General features: G+C 45.6%; 1 protein-coding gene across 1 annotated transcript in view; it reads left to right on the plus strand.

Annotated features, from left to right (window-relative positions):
* Nucleotides 1-26,873, plus strand: part of Ephb1 (EPH receptor B1) — a 445,475-nt gene that overhangs the window by 199,173 nt on the left and 219,429 nt on the right. The window lies entirely within an intron of this gene.

Genomic DNA, 26,873 nt, shown 5'->3' on the forward strand with positions numbered 1-26,873 from the left:
GTAGGCAGATAGAGCTGGTGGATGCGGTAGGCAGATAGAGCTGGTGGATGCAGTAGGCAGATAGAGCTGGTAGATGCAGTAGGCTGGCTCCACAAGGTGAGATCTGGATGAGAAGGATGAAGAGCCAACTGAATCTGACCCCAGAGTCATCTCTGGTGACCTTTTGTTTTAGAAGCACAGTTGAGAAAATCCTCTCTTGAGTTAGCAGGCTGAGCAGGATGAAGAAGGGTAAAAGGGAGGTGAGGATTCAAGAAGGAAGGGAGAGAGCTGGATGGGCATCAGTCAGATGCTGGAGAGAAAGCATTGTGCTGGGTCGGGGGAGGAAGCAGGACGCTGGGGGTGGGAAGCTGCTTGAAGACAGTATCTAGAGATGTTGAGATGTGTTAGCCTCTGGGCCTGGGGCTTAGTTGAAGTGGAGGACCCAGATGAGGTGAGAGAATGGCAAAACATGGCCCAAGTCTGAAGGAGAAAAGGGGAGATGAAGGGAGGATGCTGGCACCCCCAAAACCAGCCTAGGGTGTAAGACATTTCTAGACATGGCATTCGCCAGCTTCACCAAAGCACTTTGCTTCAGGTGGCCTGCAACCTACTCTAGCACAGTGAGTGACCTTCCACAGGACGAGGGGAGAGTGACTCTGGTCTGGGGCAATGCCTCGGCAGATGAGAGCTTACTGTACAGACACAAAGACCTGAATGCAGATGCCAAGAACAGATGTAAAAAAGGCAGACATAGCCTGGGCGGTGGTGGCACACACCTTTAGTATCAGCACTTGGGAGGCAGAGGCAGGTGGATCTCTGTGAGTTCGAGGCCAGCTTGGTCTACATAGTGAGTTCCAGGACAGCCAGGGCTGTTGCACAAAGAAACCCTGTCTCGAAAAACAAAACAAAACAAAACAAAACAAAACAAAACAAAACAAAACAAAACAAAACAAAACAAAGGGCAAACATGGTCAAATGCATGTATAACCTAAATGCTGGGTGGGGAGTGGGGTAGTGGCCACAGGAGAATTCCTGATGCTTGCTGGCCTCCAACCTTGCTTCAGGTTCAGTAAGAGACCTTGTCTCGAGGGAAAAAGGTGGTGCATGATAGGGCAGGCCACTTGACATCCTTCTGTGTTCTTCAAGGCACACACGGATGCGGGTACCTGAATACACACACATGCAAGCCTACAGGCACACACATACACACACATGAATATGCATACTCACCCACATGAATATGCACACGTGTATACACACATGTACACACTACTACTACTACTACACACACACACAAACTAAATAAATATTTTTTTTCCCAAATGGCCCCAATGAAGCCCCGAGTGAAATTCTCCCACAGACCAGAACTACTCTTCCTCACCTTTCTGGTGAGCGGTCCCTCCATCCTTCTTTCTTGAGATGTCAAGTACCCAGGCTGCTGATGCACAATAGCCTGTGAAAATGGCCCTTGTCCTGGGTCCCTGGTCTCCAGATGGGCACCCTCCAAGAACTGTGCAGTGGCTCTCCGTGCCATTGGGCCTACACCTACCTCTCACTGGACTCTGGGGACCCAGCTGAACCCTCCCATGTAGCTAACAACTGGGAACTGGCTGAGAGAGCTGATGTGGGTGCTCCAGCTTCTACTTACGATATGCCTCTCATGCTTGAGAACAAGGCCTCCCTTAATTACCAAATTCATCAATGGATCGATGGGCGACACCTTGCGTGAGCCTCGAAGTGGCAGATATTGACACTGTTGGGGTGATGGGATCATCGTGGCTGATGAGAAGTGTATGTGTTGATCAATGAGGGAGCTCACATGAAGTCCTTTAAAGAAGAAAAGTTTTATTCCAGGGGCTACCAGTCCATTAAAATGAGAGGCAGAGGGATAGATTAAGTGACCTCTGGAACCCTGTCCTGGGCAAGTACTTTCATTGGAAAGCAAGACCTACGCATTGCCTTTTCTTTTCAGCATTTTTTATGGCCTTTTCACACAAATAATTAACCATGCAAAATTAATGCAGCATATTCTAGAACTCAATCCTTATTACTCCTCTCTAGAGCACTTGAACCGTGCCCTGGGGTTGGCATTGTTACAAGACGCTTTTGATGAGAATAATGCCAGATACTGTGCAATTGTGTGAGCTGGCCCTCCTTGCATGGCTCTGTGTATGCACATCAATTACACTCACTCGGTATAATTTGTCTCTTTAAAATCACACCTTCTATTTCACCCCAAGAAGATAAATGGATCCTACTTCGGTCCCAGCTCCATTGATTTTTTTTGTGGTCCTATGGTGAAGCTATTATCAACACTAATCTCCAACCCTGCTAGGAGCCAAGAAGATTTTGGAATAGCGAGCAACTATTCCAGCAGCTCGCACCTTCATTCTCTTTCCTCTGGCTTTTATTGTGTCTCCCCTTGTCAGCTCATTTTCACATATGATTCGATTATCATCCTGTGATGTCTGTCCACTTGGCTCCTAGCAGACACCTTTGGACATATCCAACCCAGAAAAGGACAGCAAAGGCTGTTCCAGATGTTCAGGCCAGGGCATCTCTGTAACTTTGAAACCCCCACTCAATGGCTTTCCTTTCCAGCAGGCTAGGTACCAACAGTCCCAGTTCCCACACCCCATTCACCTTCCAGATCTCACATGACTTTTCCAGTTACCAGAAGAAGAGAAGAAGAGGGGATTGAGGTGGGGAAACTTGGTGGCATCGAGGAGGCTGTTGACAGTGAGCTGTACTTGAAGATGCCATTGGTCACATTTTAGGACTTCTAGCGACAAATGCTATCATACATCCCTACCTTCTGCTGAACTTGTGATGCATTATCAGTCTGTGTGTATGTTCATCTGTGTGTGTGTGTGTGTGTGTGTGTGTGTGTGTGTGCTTGTGTGCTTCCATGTGCAGGTACATGTGTTGTGCATGTGAGTGTAGAGGCTAGAAGTCAGCCTTTGGTGTTAGTTCCTAGGAGCTGTCCAGTGTGTGTGTGTGTGTGTGTGTGTGTGTGTGTGTGTGTGTGTGTGTGTGTATTTACTTACTTAGAGACAGGCTTTCTCAGTGGGACCTGTGGTTCCCTGCCTCTCCATCACCAGCATTAAGCATACACCACCATACAGCGCTTTTATAGTGGGTGACAGGGATTGAACTTAGGTCTTCATGCTTGTGTGGCAAGCACTTCAAGTTTGATATCTCCCTCAACTCCACACTCAGGATCTTGAGAGATCATTCACCAGTATAAAGTATTTATTAATTGTAAGAGGGCAAAGGATTCAGTTCATTTGACTATTTCCATCAGCACAAAAGGCGTATAACAAAGCTTCCATCACTGCTGAACCCACACCCGGTGACCTCCTTGGCTACCACATTCAATGGCTCTAGTGGAACCTTCCACAGATAGTGTGTACATTAGACATGCATGCACTTCTTCCCTGCGCTGCAGATGTTACTACCTTTGCTCTTCTTCGTACTCCTTTCACGATACTATGACTTAGAAATGACCCCATACCAGGACTCCAAGAGCAGCTCCATCTAAAGGGAGATGTGCTATTCTAATGTGTGGGTACTGCGACTTATTTAGCTAGTTTCTTACTGATGGTTAGCGTGGTTGTATGTAATCTTTTGCCACCAAGAGAATTCTGTACCCGAGAATTGACAGCAGAGGTTCAGACACTGCTTTTAGTCATCAAAGCAGTATTATTCACAGTAGCCAAAAGGACTCTGCCAAGTGCCCATCGAGAGAGGAGCACATAAACAAAAGGTGGCATGCAAATTGAATGGAAAACCATTCAGCCATAAAAAGGAATGAACTATTGCTGTATTCTGCAACAGAGCCCTTGAAAGCACAATGCTAAGTAAAAGAAGCCAATCACGGAAGGAAAAATACTGTGTGATCTGACTTTCATGAGATATCTAAAACAGGCAAATTCAGTGCGACGGGGGGGGGGGGAGAGGCATGGGGAGTTATTGTTAATAGGTATGGATTTTTTGTATTGGGGATGATAAGAGTGTTCAAGTATATAGATAATGGTGATAACTGTGTCATGGTGTGAATAGATTTTATGACACTGAATTGCACACTTACAAGTAGTTAAAATGAGAAATATTATGTTATGTACATTTTACTATCACAAAATGACAATAAAAGACAGGAATATACTGCCAAAACACAAAGTAAAATGTATGGTGCAGTTCAATAAAACACCCTGCAGGAATGCAAGTTTATCTGGATAAGGCATTTTCAGAAATGGGGATCTGGGGTTGGAGAGGGTGTACACTGTGTCTTTTGATGGAGTCACTGAATCCCCCCCTCCCCAAAGATTGTGCTACATAATGCTGTGATCCATGAAGATGTATCAAGTGTGTGTGTGTGTGTGTGTGTGTGCTTGTGTACATGTTCATGTTGGGTGTGTATGTGCACACCTGGGTGTGCAAATCCTGGGAGACATCTCTGTCTTCCTCACTTGCTTCTCCACCTTATCATTTGAGCTGTGGCTTCTCATTGACCCTGGACCATTTTACAAGGCTGGCCATGGCTGTGTCTCTGCCTTCCTTCATCCTCATCTCTGGGGTTACACACTGGGCTACAGCATACCAGGCTTTTATGTAGGCGCTGGAGAACCTAAACTTAGGTTCTCATGTTTGTGCAGCAGGCACTTTACAGACCCCAGGCATTGTCCCAGACCCCAAACATTGATGCTTACCATCTTGAAGACTAGAACATGAGATGCTTATAGGTTCAGTCTCCAATTCTTTATGTGCTTGTGCTATGTGCAGTTGTGCTGAGACCCTATAGACCAGAGTTACTTTAGTACCAAGTTAAGACCGGAACATGTAAGAAGCAGTGTGGAGGCAAAAGGGAGGCTGGTTGGATCCCCCCCTGATGCCCCGACTCATTATGGGCAGCCTAGAATGACAGAATGCTGCTGGAAAGAGGTCCTTGGGTCCAGCTGCTGAGTACCATAGTAATATCCTACACACATTTCAGCCTGAGCTAGTGGCAGGAGCCCACCCCTTCCTGCTTCCTTGCACGGGGTGTGCACTGTTAATTTACTCTCGGTGTATTCTAGTCCCTCACTTTAAACATTCTGAATAACCGGAGAAAATGGAGCCCTTCTCTCAGCAGTTCTTAGACCAGCTGCATGCAAAGATAATACTTGAAATAAATGGTAAGTGGGTCCATGAACCAATGAATGAGCTCACGCCCTGTGAACGCTAATCCCTGACATTCTTATTACCCAGAGCAGGTTCTTTTTGAAGGTTAAGAGATGGAGGATGGAGGAATGCTCAGAAATGGCTTCTAGATGGGAGGTAACCTTTGCACTCACAAACTCAAAGCAGCTGTGGTTACCTGCAGAAGATGGGGGCCTTCAGCATCCCATCATGGACAGGAGGGGGGACTCCTGAGGCCCCACCCCTCCTTAAAGAGCTTTGACAGATAGTGTGTGCTGGGAGAGGGGAGTCGTTTTCTTTAAATGATGTGTCCGTTGGTAAACTGGTCATGCTCCTGTAAATAACCTCTCACGTATTGTTAGGTCTCAAACACCAGGATGGAGGGCTAATTTAGGTGCCCGTGTAACAGATCAAAGAGGATCTGGCCTTCAGGTTCTCCCAGCATCCCTCAGTCCCTATCTGTTACAGGATGTGGCTGCCATATCTGGGCCCTTACCCTAAACTTCTCCAGCCCGGGGGCTGGGCTGCGCATCCCTCAGCCACCCTTCCTTGTATAATCCAGCCCTTTTGGATGGCGGGCACCTTTTGTCTACTTCTTACTCTCCTAGACCCCTGGCCCTGCCTTCTCTTCTCCTCCCTTTCCCCACATGGCTCAGCTGAGGGTCATGTTCACGCTGGACTCTCCCAGTTGTCTCAGCCTCTGGCTATGTTCTTCCTCTTAATCTCCTTCACCGTACCTATGAGCAATCATGTCCTTCTTTTTTCTTTTTTCATTCACGTGTACTCAAGCAAACATCCCTAACTAAACTCAGTGGCAAACAAAGAAAAAAAAAAACAAAGTAAACAAAAGGCGTGAAAATAGGGAGGGACTTGTTGGAAAGAAAGGGTTCAACAGGAGTGAGGAGGGATGAGAGGGTAAAAATGACCAAAATATATGAATTTGTGAAACTTTCAAAGAATAATAATACTTTAAAAAAATCCAAATTCTGTAGAAGGGATTCCTCCTAAATTCAGAGGACAGTGGGTGGGTTCTTCTGGGATGCAGCCCCACTGTGGATGAGTTCAAGAAGCTCAAAGTCACCTTCATGCCTCCCTCCCTCCCTCCCTGTAGTAAGCTGCAAAGCCAGGGCTGCCCTTCCACGTTGGAAATTTATGCCTGTCTTGTATAAAGAACACCTTCCCTTGGCCTCAATCCAGAATCCCAGTCCCCAGAGATCAGTCTGCATGTGAACTCACTCGCTGGCATTTTGATCATTTCTTCCAGCTTTCTGTCACATCCACATTTGATATACATCCCATTAAGTATTTCACCTCCATTTTATGGATTAAAAAGTTGATCGGGTCAGGACTAAGGGCAGTGCCAGGTGATGGCACCCCATTTCTCAAGGCGACAGCATAGTTATTTAACAGAATTATTACTAATGGGATGGCCGGGGCTTCAGCCAGCCCTCATATCCATGACAAAATCATCAGGGATTCGGAGGCTCTGCTGAGACAGGGGGTGACAGGCACTGCGGGTGAGCTGGAGGTCAAAACAAGGAAGCAAGGGCTAGTCTGCAAGGAAGACCTGGGTGGCAGACTGGCCATAGGAAGCATGTGGGATGAAGTAGGACCTAAGTGTAGAACTAAAAGAGGAGAGAAGCTGGATGCCGTCAGACAGGTGCTACCATGTGAGAATACTGACACCCGTGGTCTCTGTTAGATACCGCCCTTGTCCTCTGCACACCTGCAGCAGGAAGTCTTTTAGATCTCATCATTCCATTGAGGAGCAAGGATGATGGAAAACGATGCAAGAGAAAGGCTAAGTAATTTTCCTTGAATTGTAGCACCTGAACTGAGGCTCAGGCAGGCAGGCCTCCAGACTGGATGCTTTTCCCTGTCCTGCCCCAGTGAAGGGATCCAAGACAGCACCTTGAGGATGGCAGGTGAGCACTCTCATCCCTGAGCTACATGCCCAGCCTGGAATGCATGCTCTTGTCCACTCCGTGGGTTTGGAGAGCTCATCGCAGCATCGGTCACATCGGTAAGCACTTTCCAAAGAAACTTCTGCTGTACACAGCTGGAATGTGCTTCAGAAATGGAGTTGGAAAATGCCAGGGTTCCAAGACTCTATAGCAATCTTTCCCGGACCAATAACCCTGAGCAATTTCCTCTCAGCAGAGTGGGGGAGGCAGAAGTCACCGCTACAAGAAGTTGTTGGAATATTCACCTGAAAAAGTGTCTCAGGCTGTTCTGAAGGCCGGCGTGACATTTCCTATGAACACAGGAATAGCGCAGGGGACCGGCCGAGGGAGACAGGTATAGGAAGGTATAGACCATTACCTGGCCTAGTGCTCCTCAGATGTTTTATCTGTGAAAGGACAAGTTTGGCTTAAAAACAGCTTTAGTGGAGATATTTTTGCTAGAAAAGTTTTGTGTCCCTTGAGATACAGCACCCCGGGCCTCTGGGCCATTTCCTGGAGAGTCTGTGTGGCTGTGGCTTGCTTGTGCCATCTTAGTCTGCTGCAGTGTCTCAGGGCGTGGACTGCCTTCAGGGAAAGGGACAGCATAGCCATAGCCTTCCTTGACTCAAGAGCAGCTTGGGTCCTGAAGCAGGTAGGAAGAGGAGGAGCCTGTGGCCTTGTAGCCTCAGTTAGCATCACCTGGGCCTCTGACACCTGGTTCAAGTCAAAAGAGTCTGATTCATTTCCCTCAGAATCAGCCAAGAGCTGCTAAAGAGTACCGGGCCCACCCAGAACCTCGAAGGAGCCCAGAGCCTGGGCTCTCGTGTCTTATCAACCTCCCCAGAAGTAAAGTCTGGAAACCAGCAGTTTGAGCCCGCGGTGTGGAGTGTGGCTCTGAGGATCATTTGTTAGTGGGCCTGCGTGCTTTGTTGTGTAGTGAAGGTAATAAAATTTGAGGGTGTTTCTGCATGGGCTATTTGAGGTGATGAGATCTCGGTGGCTCCAGGAAAGACTGAGGATTGCCACAGCTAGGGCCACAGGCAGTGAGCTTGGGAGCCTTTGCTCTGTAGATATAAGGGTTTGCAACTGCAGGGAAACTTGTGATTTCATTTTCAGTGTGTGTGTGTGTGTGTGTGTGTGTGTGTGTGTGTGTGTGTGTGTGTGTGTGTGCGTGTACATATACATGCCTATATGTGTACACATGGGGAGGACGGAACACAAACTTGGGCTTCATCTTCAGGAACACCATCCTTTGAGATAAGGTTTCTCATTGCTTTGTAGCAAGCCCAAGGGATCTGCCCGTCTCTGCCTCCCAAGTGCTAAGACTGGAAGTGCAAGCAGCCATGCTCAGTATTATTTCACGGCTTCTGAGGCCTGAACTCGGGTCATCACGCATGCGTAGTGAGCACTTTGCAGACTGAGCCATCTCCACTCCCTGGAGAAGCTTCTAATGGAAAGCTGAGAAATGTTGCTGGACCCACCTCACATCCTGACGGAAAAAGTGGTTAGTGGTGAGAATTATTACATTTTTATTTCCAGTTTATCACTTAATTTGGTTTCTTTTAACTTCACTTAGATAGTATTTTTTTTGAGATTTATGGGCTATAAGTACTGTTTAGAGCATTATTTAAACCTGTTATTAGAAATGGGCCTTTCTGATTATGCATTTAAGATTTTTTTTGTGAAAATAACATATGCTATTATTTGTTTTTTTAAATTAAGCAATAGACAAGAGTACACAGATACACACACACACACACACACACACACACAAGAAAAAATTACTTCCAACTATCTAAAAGAAATCATTAACACTTGGTCCATAGCCCTCTGATAGAATGATAGCTAATTATATCAATTCAAACAGTCTTGCAAAAAATAGAATCATACTATATACATTTTAAATTGAAAGTAATGTGTTTAGTTTGATTAGAATTTAATAGACTAGAATTAAAACAATGCTGTAAAAATTGCTGAATTCCAGAAATGTCTTCCATGATTAGAAACTCCCCCATCCCCCCCTTTAAAAAAATCCTGCCAACTTTCTTCTTTAAAGGGCAGAAGCTCAAACTCACTCCCATTTAAAAATTTCACAGCTTCTTGAGTCCCAGTTACTCCCCAACCACCACCCCATGTTCCAGTTTGGGTTTAACTGGTGGGCACTGTTATCGTTCATTTTCTGCCCCAATGTCTAGGAGCCTTTGTTGTATCCACTAGGTGACCATCGGCTGTCCTTCCTCGGTGCTTTATCTATTCTGGAGAGTCATTCTGTTTAGAGTTTAAAATGTGCATGCAATGACTGGCTGTCTCCTTGACATGAGGATTCGGATGCATTGGGTCTGAAATGGAGCCCAAGGGTCTGCAGCACTAGAAAGACCCCTGTGATGTTAGTGCCTCTGCTCTTGGATGGAGAATTGTTAACAGGTTGTGTTTCCTGTACCCAGTTAATCAGGTTCCATCTGTCTTTGTCCTGGTTAGTTTTTTGTCAGCTTGGCAAATGCTGAAGTCATCTGTGAGGAGGAATCTCAGTTGAAGAAATGTTTCTGTCGGATTGCCTGTTAGCAAGTTTGTATGGCCATTTTCTTGATGAATGATTGATGTGGGAGAGCCCATAGCCCACCCAACTGCAGCCTGTGTCACCCCTGAGTAGGTGGTCCTGGGTGGTATAAGAAAGTGAGCTGTGCAAGCCATGGAGAGCAAGCCAGTAAGCAGCTTTTCTCCATAGCCTCTGCTTCCTTCAGTTCCTGCCTTGAGTTTCCATTCTGACGTCTCTGGATGATAAACTCTAAGCTGGAAGAAACTCTCTCTCCCCAAGTTGATTTAAGTTCTAGTCTTTATCACACCAACAGGAAGCAAGCCAGGCCAATCATTCTTTGTCCCTCATCTTTAACTTTCCCACAGCTCACTGCACAGAGTCTCTGACATTTCAGTTCTTGGATTTCCTTTCCCCATTAGTAAACATGGCGAGGTGGAAAGCCTGCCTGGGTAAATGTAGCACACATGTGCACGCACACACACGTCACACGGTGCCTACACACACAGGTCACACCCATGCCTTTGCTCAGAATCTGTGGACACGGCTTTGGTGTCCCTGAGAATAGGTCATCAATTATTGCTGTGGTTGGAGAAAACTTTGCCTTTACCTCTTTTAAGTCATTTTTCTTTTTCCATCTGGATGTCCCAGGGACTCCTTTTCCCTTGATTCCTGGAGATGTAGTTTGACTTTTCTACAGGGGCATTTTCAAGCCCTGAAATTAGGAAATACTTCTTCCGTTTGTCTCTGAAGGCTCTTGTAGGTTTTGGGCGGTCTCTTCTCCACATACTAATGACATCGTGTCATGCTCTGGAGTCTGCCTTAGGTTGACTATTCTGAGAACTGTCACCCACTAAGACCTTTACATCTCTTCTTGAATTTTCATTCGGTTTTGAGGGAACGAGGGACAGAAACATAACTGAGAATTCCCTCTGACGGTCCCACAGATTCTATCGTTTCCTCTACACTCTTAGGAAGCTACATTCATCTCTACAAGAAATCCAGAACACAAGAAATTCAGCCTTGCCCAGGGTCTGAGGAGGTTTATGGCAGCCTCCAGTGCTCCTCCGTGGTCCACTACATTTCTGCTCTGTGGTTTGTAGCGACTGCCGTTTCTGCACGCTGACAGTGGCCTCCAAATATTTTCAAATGGATAAAGCAATATGAACTACACTTGATTTGAATATTCTTCCTCCCTCATTATTCCTTGTGAGGAAGCCATTAGGGTCTCCTGTGCACCTTATGGGGGCCGTCTCTAGCTGGTGGCCATTTCAACGGGGTGTTCCTTAACCAGAAAATCAGTGGTGAAGGGGCAATACTGCGTACAATCCAGAACCTCGAGGCAAGACTGAACACCAGGGATCATAACTTCTCTGAGGTGTAGCCCTTGGCTTAAGCCACAGGAAACCCCTTCTCCTGAAGCGTCATCACATAGTTTGATATTGGTGTGAATTGCCTGGTTTTGCCTGCCTGCTGCCAGGAGTGTAACCAGTCGGCCATGCTACCTTGCTCAAAGGCTGACTCCAACGACGTAGTACAAAATGGCATACATTGAAGTGGCTTTTAGCCATGGCTGGCTTGTATGTGGGCCCTTGGGACTTTCTCCACTGACTGCTTTGTTCTAGAAAGTTAACAGACATGTATCTCTTAGTAAAATAAGAAACAAAGCGTGTTTTCTGTGCACGTTTAGCCACACCTGTGTGGGAGGAGGCAGCGAGATGAGGAGAACTTATTTTCCTCCACCTTCCTTTCTTGGCTGCTACCACTGTGGGTTTGGGTCTTTTGTGTTTGGTCTTTCCATTTCTTCCATATCCCTAGATAACACGGGGCATATGCCAACAGACACCTCTGTCCGCATTGCCTGTCTCTTACAGGCGGAATGGGTCAGTCTTGTGAGCATGTTCAGAGGAGGGATAGCACTTGCCCAAGCTTTCAGCTTGTTTCCCTGCTAAGGTGGTTTAATGGGCTGGTGATGACCTGGAAAGAAAGTCTGACCCCAATAACTGTATGCCCTGCTCTGGAGGCAAATGGCCACATTACCCATAATGCCATGGGCTGTGTTTTCATGTTCATATTTTATTACAAGTAGATGTTGTGATGGTTAATCTCTGACGTAACCTTGATGAAATCTAGAGTTACCTAGGAGATGAATCTCTTGGTGTGTGGGGGCAGGGATTATTTTGATTTTGTTAACCGATGTGAGAAGGCCTATTCTGACTCCAGGTGGAACTAAACCCTGGGGTAGCGCATCCTGGACTGTCTATGGAAAAAGTGAGCAGAGCCCTAGTGTGCATGAATTCACTATTGTCTTTCTGATTGTGGAGTCAGTATGAACAGCTGTTTCACACTCCTGCCGTCTTGACTTCCCCGCTGTGATGGATGCTGCCCCTGAACTGGGAACTAGAATAAACCCCTTCTCCTGTGAGTTGGATTTGTCAGTGTATTTTACCAAGCATCAGGAAAAGAAATAATGGCAGGTGCCGTGGGCTGTAAATATCTCAAAGTAACTAAAATTTCCCTTCTCAAATACACTTTCAAACCATGATGTCATAATAGATGCAGCACTTGTCCACTCGAGTAGGGAAAGTTTTCCATGTCCTCCCAAACAGTTCTAACTTTTACCCCATTTGTGTTTGGGTCAAACATTAAATGTGTGTGTGCTCACGTGTGTGTGTGTGCATGCTTGGGTCACCTCTGTTGATAAGCTGAATGAATGGAGCATCATCATTGCCCACCTTGCTTAACTCCCAAACAAGAACGACTGCTTTCATGACTTAGACCTTTAAGGAGTAGCAAGGGTTGACACGAGAGGCAGAGGGTGATCACTATGCAGGGTCAGTGTGTGGCCTGCACCGACAGTGCTTCTGTTACGATGGCTGATGGTGTTCATGAGTGCATAGGGACAGTGTGGAATCAGCACGCCCACTGGAGGATGGAATATGAGCAGACTGTGGCAGCTCTGCCACTGCATCCCTGTTGCATGACCCAGAGACTTTATGTCGCAGAAAATAGCTGGGAGGGCCAGAAGATTTTGACAGACATTCTGAGAAGAGATGGGAGTAGGAAGAGAAATCCTTGAGAATCCCAGGGCCAAGCTGTGCTAGAAAAAGGGCCTCTTTGCCTGGCCCCCACCCTCTGCCTATATAGCCATTACCCTCCCCCCAAATTAGCTACATGGCTCAGATTCATCTAGTTTGTGAAGGGTGCTTATTTTATTTCCAAACATCTCCCTCTCCCTAGAAACTGCCTCCAGCTTCCCTGGTAACCAGGAGCTAAACTTATGTTGGCAGCAGCATTTCTTCTTGGGTGTGGATTTAGCACATTGTAAACACTAGCATTAACACTGACTCAACTGCATATCAAGCAGGAGAGCTTATTCCTGCCCCCACGTGTGTGTGTGTGTGTGTGTGTGTGTGTGTGTGTGTGTGTATGCACACACCTGTGAATCTGCACAAAGGCCAGAGGAGGATTCTGAGTGCCCCTTTCTGTCACTCTCAGCCTTACTCCTTTGAAACAGCATCTCTCACTGAACCTGGAGTGAGGCTGGCGGCTAGCAAAACCCAGAGCTCCTTCTACAATCACCATCCCCAGTGTTTGGATTACAGGCTCACATGTGGCCATGCCTGGCTTTTTATACAATGCTAGGGACTTGAACTCCGGTTCCTCATGCTTGCACGGGGAGTGCTCTTACCCACTGAGCTCTCCTCCAGCTACTTTTTTAGTGGTCTGATGAATAAAACCATTCTGGAAGCTGAGGATGGGATGCTATGTTTCAGGGACAAATGTCCAGGGGTAGGAGGGGGTTATCCAGAGCCTGGGTACCCTTTCCTGCTTGAGGATGGAGGTCAGAGAGGGAGATCAAGGTAGGGTGAAGGAGTGCATCCTTATTCTTGGGGAGAATTGGGAAGATGTGGAGATTATTTCCCTCTCTTCTGTAGAGCTTGGGTCTGACCTCTGACCTCAGTTCCACCACCTGTAGGCACCTGTTAACCCTCAATTGAGTGGCCTGAAGGTGTCAAGAGGGGTGAGTCACTGTGGCAGCGTGAGTCACAACAGATGTATCTGTGTCCAGTGATAAAGGGGTGGCTGCAAAGGGACCACTGGGGCTGGATAGCAGGGTTCACATGGCCTTAGGCTGTAGCCTAGGATCTGCGGTCCAGCCTGCTTGTGTTTAGAGAGCTTTGAGGGCTCGCAAGAAGGCAACCTTCCTGTTCAGTCTTTACTGCAGCTGGGGATGCTGACAGACACAGTGTGCTGTTGAGATTTTAGTCGGCCCAAGATTTCTGAGGGAAAAGCTGCCTCTGGCAGAAATGCCTCACACCCTGGGTGAGCTGAGAAATACCCACTCATAATTTAGAACATTGGCGAGAGAGTAGCGGGCACTGGGAGAGGAGACACGCCTGTCCAGCTTCTGGCTCTTCCAGATGCTCAGCATTTTGAAGCCTGCCTACCTCGTGGGAATATGTGCTGCTCACAAAGCAGGAGCCCACAGGACTTTGTGGGATGCCACCTGAAGCGAAGTCCTGGCACATGCCACAGTGACAGCCCACCTAGGGCCTGGCTTTCACAGAGGTGTAAATCACCCACTCTTTTATGGGTTGTTATAACTATTTCTTCCAGGTTTTGCTTTCTGGTTTTATTTTCCTTTCTTTTTTACTTAATAGACCTCAGGAGGGAGAGAACTGCCGGTCACAGCCAATCACAGGTTCCCACCTCTGTCTTCAGGGGCCAAAGGGTGCTGTGGATTTGTGTGGGAGTGGGTATGGAGCATGCTAGGAGTTCTCCACTCCAACCCCATGCCCTTTGGACATGCTCATCCATGCCCGCCCCTTTGCATTTCTCTCTGGAAGCCCAGTGGGTCCTGTGTCCTTCTGGGTGGACAGCAGCTCTGACTTTCAGCTTCCTTGCTAAGCTTCATGTGTTCAGGTGCCTGCACTGTCCTTCATGTTACTGAGCATCTTGGTCACTGGGAGCTCCTAGATTCCCTAGGGCTCGCTACTGAACCAGTGGCTTTTGACATCTCCCCTAAAAGGCAGACAGCAACCTTGGGAAGGTGGTACATGTTTCCAAAGTTGTGTTCTTTCAACCTGAGTGAACTTGGGAATAGCCTGGAGCCTTTATATTGTATTAGCATATATTGATTTTTTTTCTAAGAATCTGGCTTCGTAACGACATTTTTATACACATAAGAGCATATACTTTGATCATACTCACCGCCCCCCTTTACCTTTTCTTTCCTACCCCTTCCCCGTAAAGAACGATAGCAAAGGGAATGCTGTGGACAAGAGGTGCTTTAGATAATAACCAGGGAAAGTCCAGGGAAGGACTTTCTCAAGAGGTGACACCTGACCTGGTCACTGTGAAATGCTCTTGGCTAAGAATCCATTTTCAATAAAACACAGACGTGTAGAATAAAAGCATGAACTCAGGATACGGCAGTAGGTATGTCAGGACCAGACTTTCTCCTTCATTATGCCTTACAAATTAAACAGGCTTTGTTGAAAACCCAGCTTGGGCTGAGGTTTGCTCATGATTCAGGGCATCAGTGGCTCATGCAAAGTAATGGCACACATGATAACACCCACTCCTGCGCTGACCAGTGTGTACTAAGCACAGGTGACGATGGGATTCATCTGGGAGGAGCCACCACTTCTTCTGTGATACCCAGGGCCAGTGAGAAACAGGATCAAGCCAGCAGCAGGTTGCCTTGCCCATGACCCAAACCAGCCCAGTCAGACAGGTGCATTGTCATGGCTACTGAGGCCCAGGCCTCACAGTCTCCCACTTCTAAAGAAAATTGTATTTCTCCTCCTTCAAGATCAAAACAGGACTTTCACTGCCCCTTAGCGAGGCTATGGAAGCACTGGTTGGACACTTCCCTTATAGATGCCCCACAGATCCATTCCTTAGGATTCTGGCCAGGAGGCCTCTCTTCCCTCTTGGGGAAGATATTTCCACACTTTCCTCCCAACTGGCCTTGCTTTGGTCCTTCCCTAACCCCAAACAACGTCCCAACCTCCTCTCTGTCTCTAAGCATCAGCTAGAACTCAGCAGAAGAGGAGGAGGCAGGATTGGCAATCTTGTTCCTCAGGCAGAATGGGAAAGATTGTTTAAATTTAGGCCTCACCCTCCTAGAATGAAAACAAGCTATTTTTATGCGAGTCAGTATTTGTTATTGAATTAAATATAAGTACAGGACACTTCTCCTAATTTATAACACAGTGTGGGTGCGGAAGGCCTGCGTCATCATGCCCGCCTGCGCTGGCCAGGCAGCTTCTCTGCTTCCTCTCTCTGCTCATCTGTCTTGGTTGTCTCTTCCCAACTTTGTCAAATGTGACGTGAAAGAAAGGGAAATTAAAGGAAAACAAAAGAGATTTTTCCAAGAGGCAAAATCAGATTTATTCTAAGGTAATTAAATGTGTAAGGAACCAAGAACAAAAGATTGTAAATAGTGTGTGTGTGTATGTGTGTGTGTGTGTGTGTGTGTGTGTGAGAGAGAGAGAGAGAGAGAGAGAGAGAGAGAGAGAGAGAGAGAGAGAGAGAGAGAGAACGCACGTGTGTAGTGAAAGAGAACAAATCATTATTTCCTAGGCAGCCAGAACTGGATCTTAAATTCAGGTGTCCATGAGGCAGAGTAGGCAGGGGAACCAAATGGAGCTCTGTTTGCCTGGGTTCGTTAACTCTGGTGCTCCCAGCTTGGCACCTGTTTTGAAGGCTCAACACTTGAGTGCTAGGGATTGGGGCAGAGGGGAGACCAATAGCTGATGTGACCAGTAGAACCCCATATCCTTTTCTGCGCACTCCCTCCTCCCTCCAGAACACCCCTGTCCCAGCATGGTCTCAGTGCCTTGGCAAAGCTCCTGCCACTTGGACACTAGTCTTTTTCCTTTTCTGTCCATCGAGTAGACACTGAATACGCTGGGTCCAAGGACATTTCCTAATGTTTGCCACAGGGTCTTGTCTACTGTGTCACTTAATCAGTGTTTAGTAGATGAAATGATAGAGGGGATGAGGAAGGGGAGATGGAGGGAGGGGCTCAGTCAGGACCCTTGTACATCCATATGCATCAAGGTACTTTTACGGGCTCTGCCACTGACATTGATGGTAATGTCAAGGACACAGGCCCATGCACTGTACCTGGGCTTTAAGGGGAGTGTCACGAGAGCTGTGGAGAACATGGGAGAGCATGAGAAGCATTGAGGTGGGAGGGAGGGCTTAGTCTGAGCCCTGAGGGTGGGCAGTTCCTTGATACAGGGGTGAATTCCCACCTCCTAAGCAGGTTCCAAGGGCTTAGATTCCATAGCAGGTGACTTTGACCCCAGCCTCCCACACTGGCTCACATAGACTCCCAGAGGAACCGCTATTGGAGCTATGTTCTGCTGAGTGTCCACTGAGGTCTTTGACTGCAGTCGTGGGGAAATTGGACAAGGGCTGACCTCTAGGGGTGTTTCCTGGACAGAATGCCTAGGGCAACATACCCAGTGCTCCTGCTCTGGGACCTTGCTGCTACAAAGCTTCCTTCAGTTGCGGCCTTTTCCCCATCTCGGCCCTCCTTTCAAGAGCAAGCTCTCCTGTTATCTTCCTCCTCCTCTGGGTCCCACTGCAATTCCAACCTCCTTTGTGCTTTTGTTGTTTGTGTTTGGAGACAGGGTCTCCTCTGTATCATCAGCTGACCCATAGCTTACCATATAGACTAAGCTAGCCTTGTAAGTGTGGTCATGCTTCTGTCTCTGTCTCTTGAATGCTGGGATTGTAAAGCCCACACCATCCCCAGCTCTACTCCTTGAAGGACCCCTGACTCCCATGGTATCTTCCCAGCTTCACAAAAACTCAGACTCCTTGGAACATATTCAGTAGACACAGACCTCTTTTACACCAGTGGCTGTAACCCCATGCTGAGGAAATTCTTCATAAACCCTTTCCAGTCCACATACATCACAAGATATGTGCAGCATCTTATTGTCTTGACATGCAGCCTGGCTTTGTAGCTATTGAATGGATACAGGGATCATCTCCCCTGCAAACCAGTCTATTAATGTGACACGACTGACCACAACCTATGTGTGATGGTCTCATTTGGTCCTTGTGGCTGGGTGAGAATGGTCCTGACAAGGGGTGGAATACAGGGACAGGAATTACAGACTGAAGAGAGACCGCAGGCAGAAGGCATGGGAGGATGGAAACCATAGTGGGAGGTCTCTACGCAAACAGTGTGTGTTCACAGTGACGTCCCTGCCAGTGGCTTCACCATCACAGCCATTAAGCAGACTCCATGGTCACTTCCCTCCAGCATAAGAGGTATCCCAGGTAGTGGGCAGGCAGGCTGGGTGTGGTCTCTAGAGACATAAAGTCACACCAAGTGTTGCGGGAGTTCCTTCTGCTCCTTCAGCCATGCATTCTGCAAGGCCTGAAACCAAGCATTTTTTTTCCCCTCAGCTTCAAGTCAGCTTATAGAATAGTTTGTTAGGTTTACAGTTTCAGAGGGTGTGGTGGGGAGCATGGCACCAGGTAGACAGTCTTTAGTCTTCAAGGTGTTCCTTGCTAATAGAGTCACCAAATGGTACAAAAAGACTTTCAACTCTTCAATCTTATCAACCTTAGACTTTGAGGGACTTGATATTCTAGGTACAAGAAGCCCTAAATAAGCTGTAGCATTTAGGCAGCTTTGGTTGAGTGAGGGTGGCGCCCAAAGGCTCATGTATTTGAATACTCATCCCCAGGGTAGAACTGTTTGGGTAGGATTAAGAGGAATTGCCTTGTTTGGAGGAGGTGTGTCACTTTGAGGTTTCAAAAGCTCGTGGTAGGCCCCGTCTCTGACTCTGTCTGTCTATTTCTCTGTTATTGTCTCAACACGTAAACGCCCAGCTATTGCTCCAGCACTGTACCTGTCTTACCTGCTGTCATAATCCCCGCTATGATAGTCATGGACTTGCCCTCTGAAACTGTAAGCCCAGTAAACTCTTACTTCTAGAAGCTGCCTTGATCGTGGACAGCATCTTGGCATAGCCATAGAAAAGGCTGACTGAGGTCCTCCGTAGGACTTGTAACCAGAGAGAGGTTCCCACAGGAGTTGGGGGCCTTTGAAAATGCCTCCTACAAGGACACACGGCAAGGCAGATACCAGCCTTCCAAGGACCTGCTTTGTAGTTACTCATCATTTCTGGCCAAAGGCTTCTCTGTCGATGAATATTTCAAGAAAATACTATTTTTTTCTAATACAGAAATAAAGAAAGCCCGTTGTAAGAACCATGGAAGACTTAGGAAATATAAAGAAGGAAAACTCTCCAGAAGGACCACCATCTGAATAATGTCCACCAGCCCATTGGTATATTTCCTCTCAGCACTGTGTGTGCGTGGGATCATAGTGTAAGCAATTTTACATCCCTCATTCGTCAAACGTTACATTGTGATCATTTTCCCTGTCATTAAATTGATTTGAAAACATCATTTTTAATGGATGCATAATATTCAGTCTTGTGGCTGATCCATAATTTATTTAGTCATTTCTCCCTTTTTGAGCATTTCATTTTTTTCTAATTTGTGGGTATTACAAATACCTGTAAATAATGATGCTATGAACATCCTCATAGCGCTATGTACACTTTCATTCTCACTTTATAGGCCTCTGAGTCCTAGAAGTGAATTGGAAGGAAAGAATCTGAGAACAGGCTCCATGCCCACAGCCAAGTTGCTTTCCAGGTTGCACAAATGAAGGCTTTGTTGCTACAGGAGATGAGAGTGTCCCTGTCCCCACACCTATATTGAGAATACTGTGCTTAAATCTCTGCTGCCTCAATCAAATGAACCCTGCCAGCCAGCTTGTTGGTCATTTATTGTCTGTTCATTGATTTTTGCCTAAATATCCAGTGAGGTATCAGTATTTCTCCCAGGTGGTCATTTGCCATTAAAATTTTTATAACAACTTTATTGAGAAATAATTCTTATAACATACAATTCACACATCAAAGTGTACAATTCAGTGCCGTTTAATATATTCATAGGGTTGTACAGCCATCATTACACTCTACTTTAAAGCCGTTTCATCCTTCCCAGATTGAACCCATACCCATTAATAATCACTTCCCATTTGGCTTGAACCCCACCCCCATCCCCAAGCAGCTTCCAATCCTCATTTCTGCCTATGGATTTGCCTACTCTAGGCATTTCATATAAGTGAAATCAGGCAATTTAGGGGGGCTTTTGTAACTGGTTTATTTTATTTACTGGGCATTTTTAAGCTATCCCGTATCTCAGAGCATTAATCTTTTCTGTGGTATGTGTGTATGTGTGTGTGTGTGTGTGTGTGTGTGTGTGTGTGTGTGTGTGTGCACATGTATGTATGAATTTGGCAAAGTGTATACCATTATGAGCCTGTGGAAGTCAGAAGATGCCATGAGGTACTGGGTATCAGTCCTTGCCTTCCACCTTATTTGAGACGGGATCGTACTCTGGCTGCTGCCAAACTGGCCCGGAAGCTTCCAGGATTCTCCTGTCTCCTTCCATCTTCCTGTAGGCATGCTCAGACTACAGACACATGAATTACTTCATACAGCTTTTGAGTGGGTTCTGGAGATTTGAACTCGGGATGTTAGGGCTGCGAGACAAGTACTTTACCCACTGAGCCACCTCACAGACCCTGCTATGATTATTAATAGCAGAAGTTTTGACTTTTTCGGTGCTGGCTGTTTTGAGCCTTCCTTTTGTAATCTATCCCCTCCCCGGGATTTTAATGCTTAGTGTGTCCTTTGGTTAAATTTACAACTCTATTTTCTGCTGTGCTATAAAAGAAAAGCCTAATGCTTTGTTAAAACATTAGAATAATTAAATCACAAAGCCATGCATGGCTATAGTCCTATTTCAAGTGGCTTTAGCTTTTGCCTTAACTCCTCTGTCCACCTGGCATGTGTTTTAGTAAACAGTAGTAGGGTGAGAACCTAATTCTATTTATTCCCCAGAGTCAATTGTCCTAGTGCATTTGCTTCTACTGCCTTCTTTGTAATTTATTAAGTTCTTAAATGTGTCTGGGGCTGTTTGGAGACTTCTGTTACAGTACTTGGTTATCAGCAATCTGCCCAGGGATTTGAATTGTAACAGCTGTAAAGTAGGAAAGCTGAGCTCGGTTGAGAAGCATCCTTCCCCTTCTTCCTTTCCAGCCTTTTTAGTTCCCTTGACCATTCTTTTTTAACCTTTTGCCTTCTCTCCCTTTTTGCTTTTTTTTTTTTTTAGAAACACCTTTCCTTTAGCACCAAGTAGCTGATAGTAATTTCACTGTGTGCTTTAAAATTGTATGCTCATTTGAGAGGTGATTTCATTCGGTCTTCCAGTAAACATGTGTCTCATTTTGCCAAACCTCATTTTCCATGTTTTATTATGTTCTTGGCTTTTTTCATTTCTGTGCCACCGTGTGGGACGACACTCATGCCTTTGATTGCTCCTGATGTCTTTTGGTGCTATTGTGAGTGGATTTTTAAAACTAATTATTTCTGGCCTTATAGAAAGTCTCCTCTCCCTTATAATGGTTCACTTTTCTGAACGTTGTTTTCTAATTATATTTTCGGACTGCTTCCTTGCAGTTGCTGGGTCTCTAAAATCATGCCATCTGAAGCTATGGCTGTTCTTTCCTTCCTTCCTAATGGTTCCGTCTCTCATTTCTGTTTTATTTTGGATTGCCTTGGCCCAATCTTCCCAAAGAGGGAAAGACATCAGGGAGAGGGAAGAAGCTTATTGTCTCCCTGATTGTAATGAAACTGCCTTTTGTTTCTCTCCATTAATAATGGTATATTTTTAAAAAAGAAAATTGTAGGAAATACATATTTATATGTATATATATATATATATTACTTGAACAAATTGTGAAGAAGATCATATTATGTATGTTTTAAGGTAAACACATTGCTTTCCTGTTGACCAATTGAAATGAATATAAGTTTTTATATTTGTGGAACTATTACTTCAAGTTTAGCTCATTAGATTTGATCATTTTGTGCATTGTGTTTGACCCACTGAGCTTGTATTTAGATGCACACATATATTCTCACATATAAACATTTCTCCTTTTTATTCATGGTGATACATTTTCATATAAGATTATATACTAACTAGGAAATAAACTGGATAAAAATTTATATTCTTTAATGTAGTCAACAGTTAATATAGTATGGAGTTATCTGTTTCTTAAATGTTTGAAAAATCTACCTGTGCAGCCAGTCAGCCTTGGGCTGGTTCTCTGGTATATATGGCTTGGTAAGTCTTGTTTTGCCTTTGTAAATGACCTCTTCGCAAATGTCACCCTTTGACATTTTTCATTTTTCCAGAAAACTGTTGAGGTGGTTGAAGTTTTCCCATTATTAGCACAAGCTATTCAGAGATATCCTTACACCCCAGAAGAAAATTCTTCATTTCTGGTCACCTCCCCTTTCTTGTTAGCTATTCATTTCTTCCCATGTTTATAGTAATAATGTAGAGAACGCTGCATTGGTACAGGTCCTAGAGATCTGCACTCAGGCCCTTAGACTCCTATAACTAGTTCTGTGCCTACTGTGCCATCTTCCTAGCCCCCTCTTTTTACTTTTTCCTCTTATCTAGATACCTACTGATTTTTTAAGTTCTAAAAATAAAACAATATTACAGTGTACAAACTCAATGTATTAAATTTTGGTTCTGTCTCCCCACCTCCTTCTCTCACGTGTGTGCATGTGTGTGTGTTGACAGGAAGAAAGACCTTAGTATATTTGATTATGCAATTTGATAAAGAAACACATTCTTATTGTCTAAACTAGAAGCTCGGTGCTGTACAGAAGAGGGATCTATCTTCTCATCCTCAGCACTCCTGAGTTGGGGTCTGGAGAAGTCTGTTGGAGATCCCTCCTGTACACCCTAAGATGTTTAAGGGTGTCCATACCTCCCCCCACCAGTTGACACTAACACTTATGCCCTCAGGTGAGCGCCAAACCTCTCCAGATATCCCTTGTCAGGTGTTTCCAGGGTGGGGTGGGATGGAGAAGTGGTACCCACATAGCCCGCATCATCCCTTTGTGAAACCTGACAATGGAAATGAGGAAGCCTTGCACAGATAACAGCCGGGACACAGCCGCCAAAGCTTTCCCCTGTTTTAGTTTATATTTTGAGCTAAGGAAAAAAGTAAGAAAGAAAATAGAGAAATGAGAAGAGGAAGAGGAAACTCTGGAAGCACTCTGTGTGCCAGCCTCTGTTTCGGGGTTCCACTCCTGTGGCTTTGTAATTGGCAAAATCCCTCGAAGTTTCAATGTGTGTCAAGCTACAGTCTTTGTAGTAGCTTCTGAGTTTATACTTCTAGTTTTTACTGATGTTTTAGTGGGAATCTGGGGGACAGTGTTGGGCATTACTGTACAGCCACCATTTCCTATCATTCTCCTTTGTCTTTCCTGTTCTCGCCTTGTGTACTTTTATTCTTAGTCTTTAAACGACAATTCCCATTTCTCTGGGGAACTATTTTTTTTTCTAAATGTTGGTGTTTGTAGTGATACAGGCTCAGGTTGTAACTCAGAAAATAGCCAATAAAGTGATTTACTATGGGCTGACCTGTGGAAGGCCCCTCTGCAGCCTTAAGTTCACATGGTCAGCGCTTCTGGCTGCCAGGTTATTTCAGACACATGCTCTCAGCATGCGTGAAGGTGAGCTGAGCCATTTGGTTCTCATCGGCACCTGGTCTGCTCCAGGCCCTACCCGGAAATCCTCTGTAAATGGAGAATGAGAAAGAGATTTTGTCGGGGTGGCACTATGGGAAGACCCTTTGGCTGCAATAATCACTCTGTCCAAATTCTTCTGAGAGACTTGGGGAAAACACCAAAATGGTTCCTTTCCAGGGCTGTGTATTTTATTAATGGGGGTCCTAGCATGACTGTGGCTGTGCCACCTTTTACTTCTGTTTTGCCCCCAAAGAGAGATATTCTAACTAATCCCTCGAAATTGCCATCTCCAATACGTTTTTGGCTCCATTCTTTAGAAAAAGAAGCAGCCAGTCATTGCCCCTGTGTGAACCAGGTGTTGGTGCCCAGTCAGAGTGAAGCAGGTGTTTGGGGCTCCCTTTGAGCCTTCACCCTTCACCCCATGCCAAGGGGTTGTCTAAAACTCTCCTTTCATGGTGCAGTGAACCTGCTTATAGGAAGAAGAGCTTTTTATTGGTTAAATTTTTATTTTTGTACAAGTAATGAATTAAAAGAATTCAATGAGATCATTTTTAATGAAAAAAAAAAGCTCCTTGCCACCTTTCCAATTCCATCCTGTTTCCTAAATCTCAAAATCTGCTTCTTATGTGTTTTAGCTTTTAAATTGTCTACACATAATTGGCATCAATTTAAGTATTGGTGACTCTTGACTTCCCTTGATGGTGGCTGAGGAGGATTTGACTCTCTTATTTATCACCTCTATGTTTTTTCCCTTCTCTTATCATCTATCCCTGTATCTGTTATTTTTGTTTGTTCTGTTATCTGCAATATTATGAGTTTTAAATATTAATCTTTGACACTTATGTATATGTAATACAGAATGTATACTCATTTTGTCAATTTGTATAAATATATATTTCTAGATACAAGTAAGTAACTTTGTGATTAAATCCATGATTATCTTTAGATTATCATATTCATGCAACTATTTTTCATTACTGAGCCATGTAGAGTTACATAGTTATTTGTCTCTTTATATATACTTCCATAAAAATTGGGTTGATGATTTTCTCCTTTTTGACATTGAGCTTATAATTCGCGATCCTAGAGAAGCTAAATAAGAAGGTGAATCCAAAGACAAACATATAGGCATCCTCCTGAATATTAACCTTCATCAGGCGATGAAAGAAGACAGAGACAGAGACCCACATTGGAACACCGGACAGAAATCTCAAGGTCCAAATCAGGAGCAGAAGGAGAGGGAGCACGAGCAGGGAACTCAGGACCTTGATGGGTACACCCACACACTGAGACAATGGGGATGTTCTATCGGGAACATATATATCTGGCCTGGGTCTGAAAAATCATGGGATAAAACCGGACTCACTGAACATAGCGGACAATGAGGACTACTGAGAACTCAAGAACAATGGCAATGGGTTTTTGATCCTACTGCACGTACTGGCCTTGGGGGAGCCTAGGCAGTTTGAATGCTCACCTTACTAGACCTGGATGGAGGTTGGCGGTCCTTGGACTTCCCACAGGTCAGGGAACCCTGATTGCTCTTTGAGCTGATGAGGGAGGGGGATTTGATCTGGGGAGGGGGAGGGAAATGGGAGGCGGTGGCGGGGAGGAGGCAGAAATCCTTAATAAATAAATAAATTTAAAAAAAATTCATTTACTCTTCTACCTATTATAATGATTTATTTATTTATTTTGACAAACTTAACCAAGTCTGTTTGGAGACAACCAATGACATCTTTCAAGCATGTGGGTGGTTCAGAAGATCTACCCCATCCCATAGGACCCGGCCCCGCCCCAGAGGACCTGTCCCCACCCCAGAGGACCCGCCCCCACCCATGTCACACTTCTGTTTATATCTCATTTCCTGTCTTGCTGTGTATCATAATGTGGGCTAGGATTTGGAGGGTGTACGCTATCATAACTGCTTTCCCTTTCTCCCTAGTCTGTCTTCATCTTTATTGGCCCGTTTCTCTTTTAGCTTGAGTGCATCCTTCAGAGATTTTTTTTTATTGCTAAGTGTGCTCGGGAGGTACAGTCTGTATGTTCACCTGTCTGAAGAGACCATTACGCTGCTCTTGTCCTCCAACTGTCTAGGGTGAATTCTCAGCTGGAAATCTCGTTCCTCTGAAGACTGAAGGCATTGCTGCGGCCTCATCCACGAGCCAGGGCTGCTGCTGGGATGTCATCATCCGATTTTCCTGATTTTTGGCGTCAGCTGGCCTTGACTTTCTTCCTCGGAAGTTTCTAGTTCTCTTTTGTCTATCAGAATGTACCTGAGTGCTCCATGGGTATTTTCGTCTGGTATCTAGTGTCCTTGACTGTGATAAAATTTGTTGTAGCACTTTTGGCAAACTTGATCCATTTTATCACTTCTTTCTTTTATTTCTTAAGTAGGTATGGAAATACTTGGATAGACTAACTTAAAAAATTCTATCTCTGTTTTTTCAATTTTATTATTATTATTATTATTATTATTATTATTATTATTATTATTATTGATTTTGAGACAGGACCTTCTACAACCCAGACTTTGAACTTACTATGTAGTCAGCTGGGAATTCCTGTGAACTCCGAATTCTCTCGTCTGTATCTCAGAGAATATGGGCATGTGTTGCCCCACACAGCCCTGCTGTGATTTATAGGCTGTTTGCCCATAACGGCTCCACCACACAACCACTGGACTGCTATGGTTTGATCTGGTTGTTGTCTGTCTGTCTGTCTCTTTTCACAGAACGCTGGCTTTTCTTTTTCATGAGTGTAATATTTCCCTTCCTTTCAGGGCATAGTTATCTCAATTTTAGGCATTTCCTTCAGTTCTCTGCTTTGTTACCTTTTCATCTCGATTCCCTTCACACTTTCAGAGTTGCCTATGTCTGATGGCAGCCGTGGAAACATAGCTGAGCGGACAGGCTGCTGAAAGGTCAGTGGAGGACTGGAGCCTATTGACGGGTGGATGCCATTGCCACTGCTGGGTGGTGTGGCGGCAAGATGGCCCATTCACTGGGTCCGTTAGAGCATTTAGAGATCTTGCCTCAGATGTTGGTGACTTCTCTGATTTCTCCAGTCACCTGACATTCTGTGTGTGGTGCCGCAGTGGTGCCACACCCCAAGTCCCCCAGTAGCACACCCCAAGTCCCCCAGTAGCACACCCCAAGTCCCCCAGTAGCACACCCCAAGTCCCCCAGTAGCACACCCAGGTCCCCCAGTAGCATACCCAGGTCCCCCATAGCACACCCCAAGTCCCCCGGTAGCACACCCAGGTCCCCCATAGCACACCCAAGTCCCCCGGTAGCACACCCCAAGTCCCACAGTAGCACACCCAGGTCCCCCACTAGCACACCTCAAGTCCCCCACTAGCACACCCAAGTCCCCTAGTAGCACACTCCAAGACCTCCAATAGCACACCCCAAGACCCCTAGTAACACACCTCAAGTCCCCCAGTAGCATACCCAGGTCCCCCAGTAGCACACCCATATCTCCCAGTAGCACACCCAGGTCCCCCAGTAGCACACCCATATCTCCCAGTAGCACACCCAGATCCCCCAGTAGCACACCCAGGTCTCCCAGTAG

The sequence above is a fragment of the Microtus ochrogaster genome, unplaced genomic scaffold, assembly GCF_000317375.1.
Source record: "Microtus ochrogaster isolate Prairie Vole_2 unplaced genomic scaffold, MicOch1.0 UNK24, whole genome shotgun sequence".
NCBI classification, from domain to species: domain Eukaryota; kingdom Metazoa; phylum Chordata; class Mammalia; order Rodentia; family Cricetidae; genus Microtus; species Microtus ochrogaster.